Raw genomic sequence first — 8687 nt, 5'->3', positions numbered from 1 at the left:
AAAAACCTTATTCAGATACCATGACAAGAATGGGGTAATCTCTTAAATTTTATTGATAAATCTCAAGAGTATATATATACACAGTAATAATTACGTAGAAATCAAATTACTAAAAGATAATATCTCATAATAATATACTAACACTTTCTCATTAGTACATTTTCAATGAAAATTTACAACGATTTAATTATACACTCAAATAAGTTCATTTACTGAATAATCATACAAAATCTGGAAGCAAAGACATTAATATATAAGTCTTCTTATCAAGGAAAGAGATAAGATGGAGATAAAATAAGAAGAAAGCTTCTTCAGTTTTGCTGTAAATTTTCTTCTTATTAAGGAAAGAGACAAAATAGAGTTTTGCTGTAATAAGTTTCTTTCTCCGCTTTCTTGCGATTTGAGGAACAAAGGATGCAAGAGGAACATCATCATCAACAGCAGCAAAGACAGGGATCGATTAGAAGTTTTTTAAAATTTTGGGTCAGCATATTTCAATTAATCAACTAAATCAAATTAGTTAGATTAATAATTCACCGAAATATGTTATATAAATATTTTAAATTCATTTATAAATTCTTGCATAAAATAAAATAAATTAAATTAAATTAAATTAAAAATGAATTGAAAAAAGAAACAAAATAAATCATGGACGCCGATAATTCAATCCTGGTGTGCTGAATGCTATTTTAGTACTATAAATTATGGTCACTTCTTAGTAGGCACTGCACTTACCGGGTAAATCTCAGTGTAAAAATTTCCTGGTTTTCCTCACAAAAGCGAAAAAGATGTTCCAAACAGCTTACAGCTTGCTTTCATGGCTGTTGAATGGTGGCAACCAGAAAGATGGATTCTTACCAGCAGCTTTCCTATTTCTGGTTGCCATGTTGGGGCTTTCACTCTGGTACCTATTTCTAAAGGCAAGGAAACCGATGGCTCCATTACCGCCTGGTCCCCTTGGTTTGCCAATAGTGGGGTATCTTCCATTTCTTGGATTCGATAATCTCCATCTGGTCTTTACGGAGTTGGCCGGAGTTTACGGTCCTATCTACAAACTTTGGCTTGGAAACAAGCTAATCGTAGTAATTAGCTCTCCATCGCTTGTAAAAGAAGTGGTCCGTGACCATGATATAGCCTTTTCAGAGCGAGAATCTCCCATTGCGGCGGAGATTATTACCTTCGGCACTAATGATATTGCATTCGACTCTTACAGCAGTCCCAGCTGGAAACACAAGCGCAAAATTCTCGCATCCGATATGCTTAGCAACGCTAATCCGATATGCTTAGCAGCGCTAATCTTAATGCCTGTTATGATCTACGGCGAGAAAAAGTGATGGAAATGGTGGGGGATGTGTATGAAAACGTCGGTAAGCTGATTGATGTCGGTGAATTGGCATTTCGTACGTTAACCAGTTTGATCGGCAACATGGTGTGGGGAGGCGAAATCCAAGGAGAGCAAAGGACTATCGTGGAGAGTCAGTTCAAAAAGATTTTTGCAGAGATAATGGTGTTTTAGGGAAAACCAAACATTTCCGATATTTTTCCATCGATTGCTTGGTTTGACATACAAGGCATTGAGAGGGGAATGAAGAAAATCCGTCAATCGTTCAATGAATTTTTGGATTCAGTGATTGAAGAAAGAATGAAGAAGGAAACTGGTGAACAAAAATCTGATGTGTTACAGATGCTCTTGGATTTACATAAGAACCAAGATAGCCCTTCATCACTTACAATGAATCAAATCAAGGGTATCCTAGTAGTAAGTTTCTATGTTTTTAACTATCCTATTTTTTTCTTCTTCCTTTTATTTGTTTTGGGTGCTAATGTATTTTAAATTAGAACATTGTGGTGGCTGGAACAGATACTACTTCGGGTTCAACAGAGTGGGCAATGTCAGAGCTGATGCAACATCCAGAAATGATGGAGAAAGTGAAGAAAGAATTAAATGATGTCATTGGGGTAAACAACACTGTTGAAGAGTTTCACTTGCCTAATTTAAGATACCTAAATGCAGTGATAAAGGAAACCTTCCGATTACATCCAGTATTGCCGCTCCTTGTTCCCCGATGTTCAGCCCGATCGCTCACTGTGGGTGGCTATACCATACCAAAGGGTAGTAGGGTGTTCCTAAATACGTGGTCCATTCACAGGGACCCTAATATTTGGGACAATCCTATGGAATTTCAACCTGAGAGGTTTTTAAATGAGCCTGGAAAATTAGATTTCCGTGGAAATGATTTTCGATATTTGCCGTTCGGGTCCGGAAGGAGAAAGTGTCCAGGCATTAACTTGGGGGAGAAGATGTTATCTTTCATATTGGCCTCATTGCTGCATTCTTTTGAGTGGAAATTGCCCCAAGACGAAAAGGTTGACCTTTCTGGTAAATTTGGAATCATTATGGGTAAAAAGAACCCTTTACATCTGATTCCCACACCAAGATTAACTAATCTTGAGCTTTACAAAAGAAAATCGTAAACTATTGATAATTGTCCAATTTCTCTATTTATCAGTCATATTTTTCACCTTATGCTAGTTATGTTAATAATTATATTATTTATACTTATATTTTATATATTATTTATTTAGGGTATAATTTGAGAAAAGAAAGTTTAAAGTTTATTTTTTGCAAGTTTTACGGCTTAGACTTTCACATATTGCAACTTTAGTATTTTTATCATAATTTGAGCTACAACCGTCTGTTTTGCACTCATAATATACTGATTTGAAGGAAATTAAAATATTTAAGTAAGATTTTTTTTTCAAAAATGACCCGAAAAATTTATTATTTACAAAAATGACTTAGATTCAAAACCTATAATGAAAATGACCTATAATCTGTAATGTTGGGCGATGCCGACACTCCAATGGTCAGCACCAAAATGCATCACTGTGTAATCATTGCTTGTTGATTGGGTCGAAGATAAAAATTATTTTTTTATGCCGACACTGCAATGTAACTTATATTCTATATGAACGGCATTTTAGTACTTTTTGGTTGATCCTAATACCAGCTAAGTTAAGGGCACACAAACTCGTTCAGCAGCAATATAGTATTATTAAACTTGGCAATATATACCTACTTGGCATTTAGCTTTTTTTGGACCTAACGGATACCTAAACTTACAAACTGTAAGTTAAATTGGTACTTCTTTTAGGTATCTAACTAACACTCGTTAAGATTTTTATCTCAACAAATCAAATTATACCACATGTAATCAACTATACCAATCATATTACACCACATGTATTGAAAAATAATTTAAATTATTTTTTCAATTCTCCTTTAATTTCTATTAATTAAAAATAAATTTAATTTATTATCTCATTCTCTTCTCCACTTCAAAAAAATTCAAAATATCATATTTATTTGAACTAAATTAGTCATTCAAATTGATTAGACCGAGAATTGATCGGCATAATATTGTTTAAAGAAAGGCTTCAGACCAATTGAACAGGAACTGGTACGAACCAGGTTAAAAAAATTAGTTAAACTTTAAATTGAAAATTGAAAACTTTAAAAAGATTTAAAAATACAATCCTTTATTAAAATGTTAATTTTTTTTGGGAAAGTAGGCATATTTCACGTTAATCGAGAAAAAGAATCATATCCAGTAAGTTAGGACACAATGTCTCGAATTCCCGATACAAGAATAAATGCCGAAAATTTATTAGAAATATCCTCATCTTGAGAAAACGACGTGTCATATCTAATGTGTTAGGACACAATGTATCGAATTCCCGATACGAGAATAAATACCGAAAATTTACTTATTTAAAAATATATTTAATTATCTCTAGTTTAGAAGAGGGATCATGCCCAGTAAGTTAGGACACGATCTTTTTTAATGCCCGAGATCGTCTAGAACTAGAGTTTGAAAAGATTCGTGTATTTAGATTTATTGCGAAAATCGAAACCCAGTAAGTTAGGGTACGACCTTCTCGAATCTAAACACGAGATTTTGCTTATTCAAAAATCATAATTTATGCATCAAATAAAATTAATCTAATACGAAATAATAGAAATAAAACACAATGCTAATACTCGCAACCAAAGCAATAATGAATTAGATAGTGTAGGTATGAATAATATGAACAATCATCAAAAATGAAATGAAATAAATAAATATAAAAGATATAATTGCAAGTAAGTAAACGAATAGAATTAAAATATTTTAAAATAATAATGAACATGCAAATAACTAAATAAATAAAGAAAATGAATAAAAGTATAAAAATGTAGAAGATATATACGTGTATATACATAAAGTTATGAAAATGTGAAAAGTGTATGTCTATATACATATTATAAAACTATTAAATATATATATAAATATATATATATATGTAAGTATATATATTTACAAAAGTTAAAAATATGTTCGTATATATATTATAAAAAAATATGCATACATATATAAATTATAAAGTCTAAAAAATATATAAGTATGTATATATATATAACAAAATCTAAAAGGGGAATAAATGGGTAAATAAAAATAATAATAAGGTAAGTAATAATAAATACAATAATAATAATAATAATAATAATAATAATAATAATAATAATAATAATTAGCTAAATAATAAAAGTGCTAAAACACGAACTAAATCGAAATAAAAATGAAAATATTGGGCGAATTCCAAAATAAAAGGGATTAAATTGCAACATGTGCCCAAAATAAGGGGACCAAAACAGTAAATACCTCGCCTCCAAAACACATCACTTTGCGCAGGACTAAAATGAAACAAAAATAAAATTATGCGGCTAAATTAAAATAAAAGAAAAGAAGGGAAAATGACTAAATTGTGAAACGTTGCAAAAGCAGAAGGATCGCACGCGGAAATAATCCCTCCCTAGAAAACACGCAGATCCTTGGCGGAGTGGGTTGGGTCGACCCGATCCAGTGTCAAAACAACATCATTTTGAGGCTTAAGGACGCTGAGCAAAACGGCATCGTTTTGTTTGGCTATAAAAGCCAAATTTTTTTCAAAAAAAAATCATTTAATCCTTCTCACCCCCCAAAAAAAATCTGATATGCTCTCCCCCTCTCTTTCTCTGCTCCTCTCTCCGGCCAAGGGCCGACCGAGAGCCACCGCACCGACCGTCGATAGCCGGCACCGGCGCCGCCGTGGGAGACCAAAAGTTCCCCTTTTTCTCTCCGATGCTTCTCCTCGGCCTCCTAAACACTCCGGCGGCAACCAAAAGGGTAAAAAGGCTTCCTTTTTTGTTTTATTTTGTATTTCGAATAATAAAAATAAAAAGAAAATGAAACAAAAACAAAAATAATAAAAAAGGTGACCTTTTTTTTATTTTTGATTGAATCTCCTTTTATTCAACCCTCTCTTTTTTTGTTACAAAGGTTTTCAATCGGTTTTTATACCGAAAACAAAAAAACAAAATCCCCCTTTTTACATTGCGTTCCATTTGGCTCTTATAGCCGATTACACTACTGTGTTCTGTTCTTTGTTGCTGTTTCTTTTGCTTTTGTTGTTGTTTGCAGGTCTTCTTTTGCAAGCATTAGAGTGGCTTGCCGTTTTTCATCTCAACAAATCAAATTATATCACATGTATTCAACTACCAATCATATTACACCACATGTATTGAAAAATAATTTAAATTATTTTTTTCAATTCTCCTTTAATTTCTATTAATTAAAAATAAATTTAATTTATTATCTCATTCTCTTCTCCACTTCAAAAAAATTCAAAATATCATATTTATTTGAATTAAATTAGTCTGTCAAATCGGTTAGACCGAGAATTGATAGGCATAATATTGTTTAGAGAAAGGCTTCAAACCAATTGAGCAGGAACTGGTACGAACCAGATTAAAAAAATTAGTTAAACTAGTTTTTATCTTCTTTTATTTTTATGAATACCGTACAATATTTAACTTTCAACATAAAACAACTATATTTAATTTTTTATAATGTCAAATGATGTGTAACAAACGAGTTTATGATTTATGATATTTTTAAAAGTTTTAGTTCTCTAAAATCATGTTTTAGTAATTATGATACACTCTATAACATTAAATTAATTTGTCCTAATATTATCTAAATCAATTGAATCAAGAGTCGATTGGAGTACTAATTTAAAAGACTTTGAACTGATTAAATAAAAAATTGAAACGGATCCATTCAACCGGACTAAAAAATCGATTTCAACACAAATTAACACATACCCAACTTAACCTAGTTATGAAAACATATATTAATCACCTTAAAAGAAAATGAAATAGGTAAAAATTATTATTATTTTATGCCATGGTTAGGGGGGAAATTTTGAAGAAACTATAATAAAGAGAATTAATAAAGCATGGCGTACTTGTTATTTTGTTATTAAAAAAATTGGACAAATTACAAAAAAAAGCCTTATTTTTTAAAATTTACCGAAATGAGCCCGGTAAATAATTATTTACCGGAATGGGCCCATACTGAGAAAATGCGTCCACGTCATCGTGCTATCTGCTGACATGGAAACAAAACGCATCCTCAAGGGTGCGCTTTGTCCACGTGGATAGAAAGCGCGTTGACGTGGACGCGTTTTCCTGCCACGTCAGGGCGTCCCTGGGGATGCGTTTTCCCCGCTCGTGAACAGTGCAACAGCTATTTTTTGACCGTTGGTGAACCTCCCAACGGTAAAAAAATATATATAAAAACCCCTCCACCCCTTCATTCTTTTTCACAAATTAATCCTTTTTCTATTATTCTCTCAACAACATCTCAATTTCCTCTCAATTTGCTCTCACTTTCCTTCCAAATTTCTCTCAAATTCATATTTAATCTCAATTTGCTCTCAAATTTCTCTTAAATCCCTATTTTTTAATTATTTTTAACAAAATTTTAATTTTTTTAATTTTTTTAAATCGTAAAAATTTGTACGAATTTAGCAATGGCCGGAGAATTAATTTGTCTTGATAACAAGCACATATCCGTCGAACAAATGAAAATGGTAAGTGTTAAATTTATTTTTAAATATTATTTAAGATTTTTTTATTTATGCATTTTTAAATAATTATTAATTTATTATTTGTTATAAAAGTCTGTAGATCGGATATTGGAATGCTATATTCGTAATATGCATGGTCCTCGATCACTGTTGGTAGAGAATTACCTGCGGGAAGTGAGTTTTTAGCACGTGACAACGGTAGGCCGGGGATGCAAGTTGGACCCAAAACTTATCAGTGTGTTGATTGAGAGGTGGAGACCCGAGGCGCATACATTCCATCTTCATGTGGAGAGTGCACTATCACTTTGGAAGATGTCAATCTGCAATTGGGATTACCAGTGAACGGATACCCAATCACCGGGTCTGTTCAATCTGGCGATTGGAGAGTAGTGTGCTACGAGCTTTTGGGCGCTATTTCAGAGAAAATTAACGGAGGTCGGATCGAGATGGGCTGGTTACGAGACACATTCCCGGATCCGAATGATGATTCAACCGAAGTAGAAAGAATTTGATATGTTGGGCATACATTCTTCAGATAATTGGAGGTTATCTGATGCCGGACTTGTCATAGAACCTCGTACATCTAAGATGGCTGTTGAAACTCGTTGATTTTAGAGCAACTGGTGAATTGAGTTGGGGGTCTGCCGTGTTGGCAACATTATATCGGGAGATGTGCGGGGCGACGCGACCGAGTAAAGCAAAAATCGGAGGTTGCCTGTCACTACAGCAGTCATGGGCACGGTTTCGCTTTCCATTTTTACGTTTTCGAGTGGACCATCCATATACATTCCCACTCATAACGAGGTAAATTTTATATTAGATTTTACAATTATTACGTAGATTTTAAAAATAATAGTATGCTAAAAATTTATTTAATTAGGTGGAACCATTCGGCAAGTTATGCTCGATTACCTACCTCTCTTGAAGTTATACGACTTCTATTAGACCAACAGTCGGAAGCACAAGGAAGTATTAAATAAAATTGATATTTCCATCATGAGCTAGTCGATTGGTATTTAGTATTTAGTATTTATTATTATGTATTATGTATATAACTAATATTTCCATCATGTTCATATACTTTCAATGGACACCATATGAGGATCTGGCAATTTGGACAGTAATTTAGGATGAGTACCTCCAAAATTCGAACACTTGGCATGCGAAAGTACCATTGGTCAACTATACGACCGTGGAGATGCACCAGTCAGACAGAGTATTACGGTAATTTGGATGTAGACAACCGATTCCCGTGGCACCTGAAGTGTTTGATGATTAGTACAAAATCGACCTACGGCAATTGCATACGGATTGGCCGAGATTCTGGTCATACTACATCCAAATGTGGGAAGATCGGTATGATTATATACCTACTCGAGAATTGATCATCGTTTCGGAGTTAGCGTGCGTGTCGGAATACATGCCATGGTTTAGGATCCATGGCAAGCCATATTTGCTGTCGGCAGAAGAGAGGCAATGAAAATTACGTATCCAAAGGGAACGACGTGAGCCTTTAAATCCAAGACGAATAGACGACGACGCAGGCCCATCAACGAGGCCCAGACATTCACCCGGCCCATATCAGCGGCCATTAAATCACCAGGCCCAACGAGAGCACCGACACAGTCACCCGACCTAGCAGTTCAACTGACGATGCCCACAGTACAGCCTTTTCTGATGATGCCAGGTGCGTATTCTAACCCTTATATGTATCCTAACCCTTATATGTTTCCTTT

At 33.8% G+C, this 8687-nt stretch overlaps 1 pseudogene; it reads left to right on the top strand.

Annotated features, from left to right (window-relative positions):
* The first annotated feature begins 673 nt into the window (after positions 1 to 673).
* Positions 674 to 2617, top strand: LOC107918411 (7-ethoxycoumarin O-deethylase-like; annotated as a pseudogene).
* The last annotated feature ends 6070 nt before the right edge of the window (positions 2618 to 8687 follow it).

The sequence above is a fragment of the Gossypium hirsutum genome, chromosome D03 (assembly GCF_007990345.1).
Source record: "Gossypium hirsutum isolate 1008001.06 chromosome D03, Gossypium_hirsutum_v2.1, whole genome shotgun sequence".
Taxonomy (NCBI): Eukaryota; Viridiplantae; Streptophyta; class Magnoliopsida; order Malvales; family Malvaceae; genus Gossypium; species Gossypium hirsutum.
Note: the sequence above shows the minus strand (reverse complement) of the source record. Positions and strands in the feature narration are given on the sequence as shown.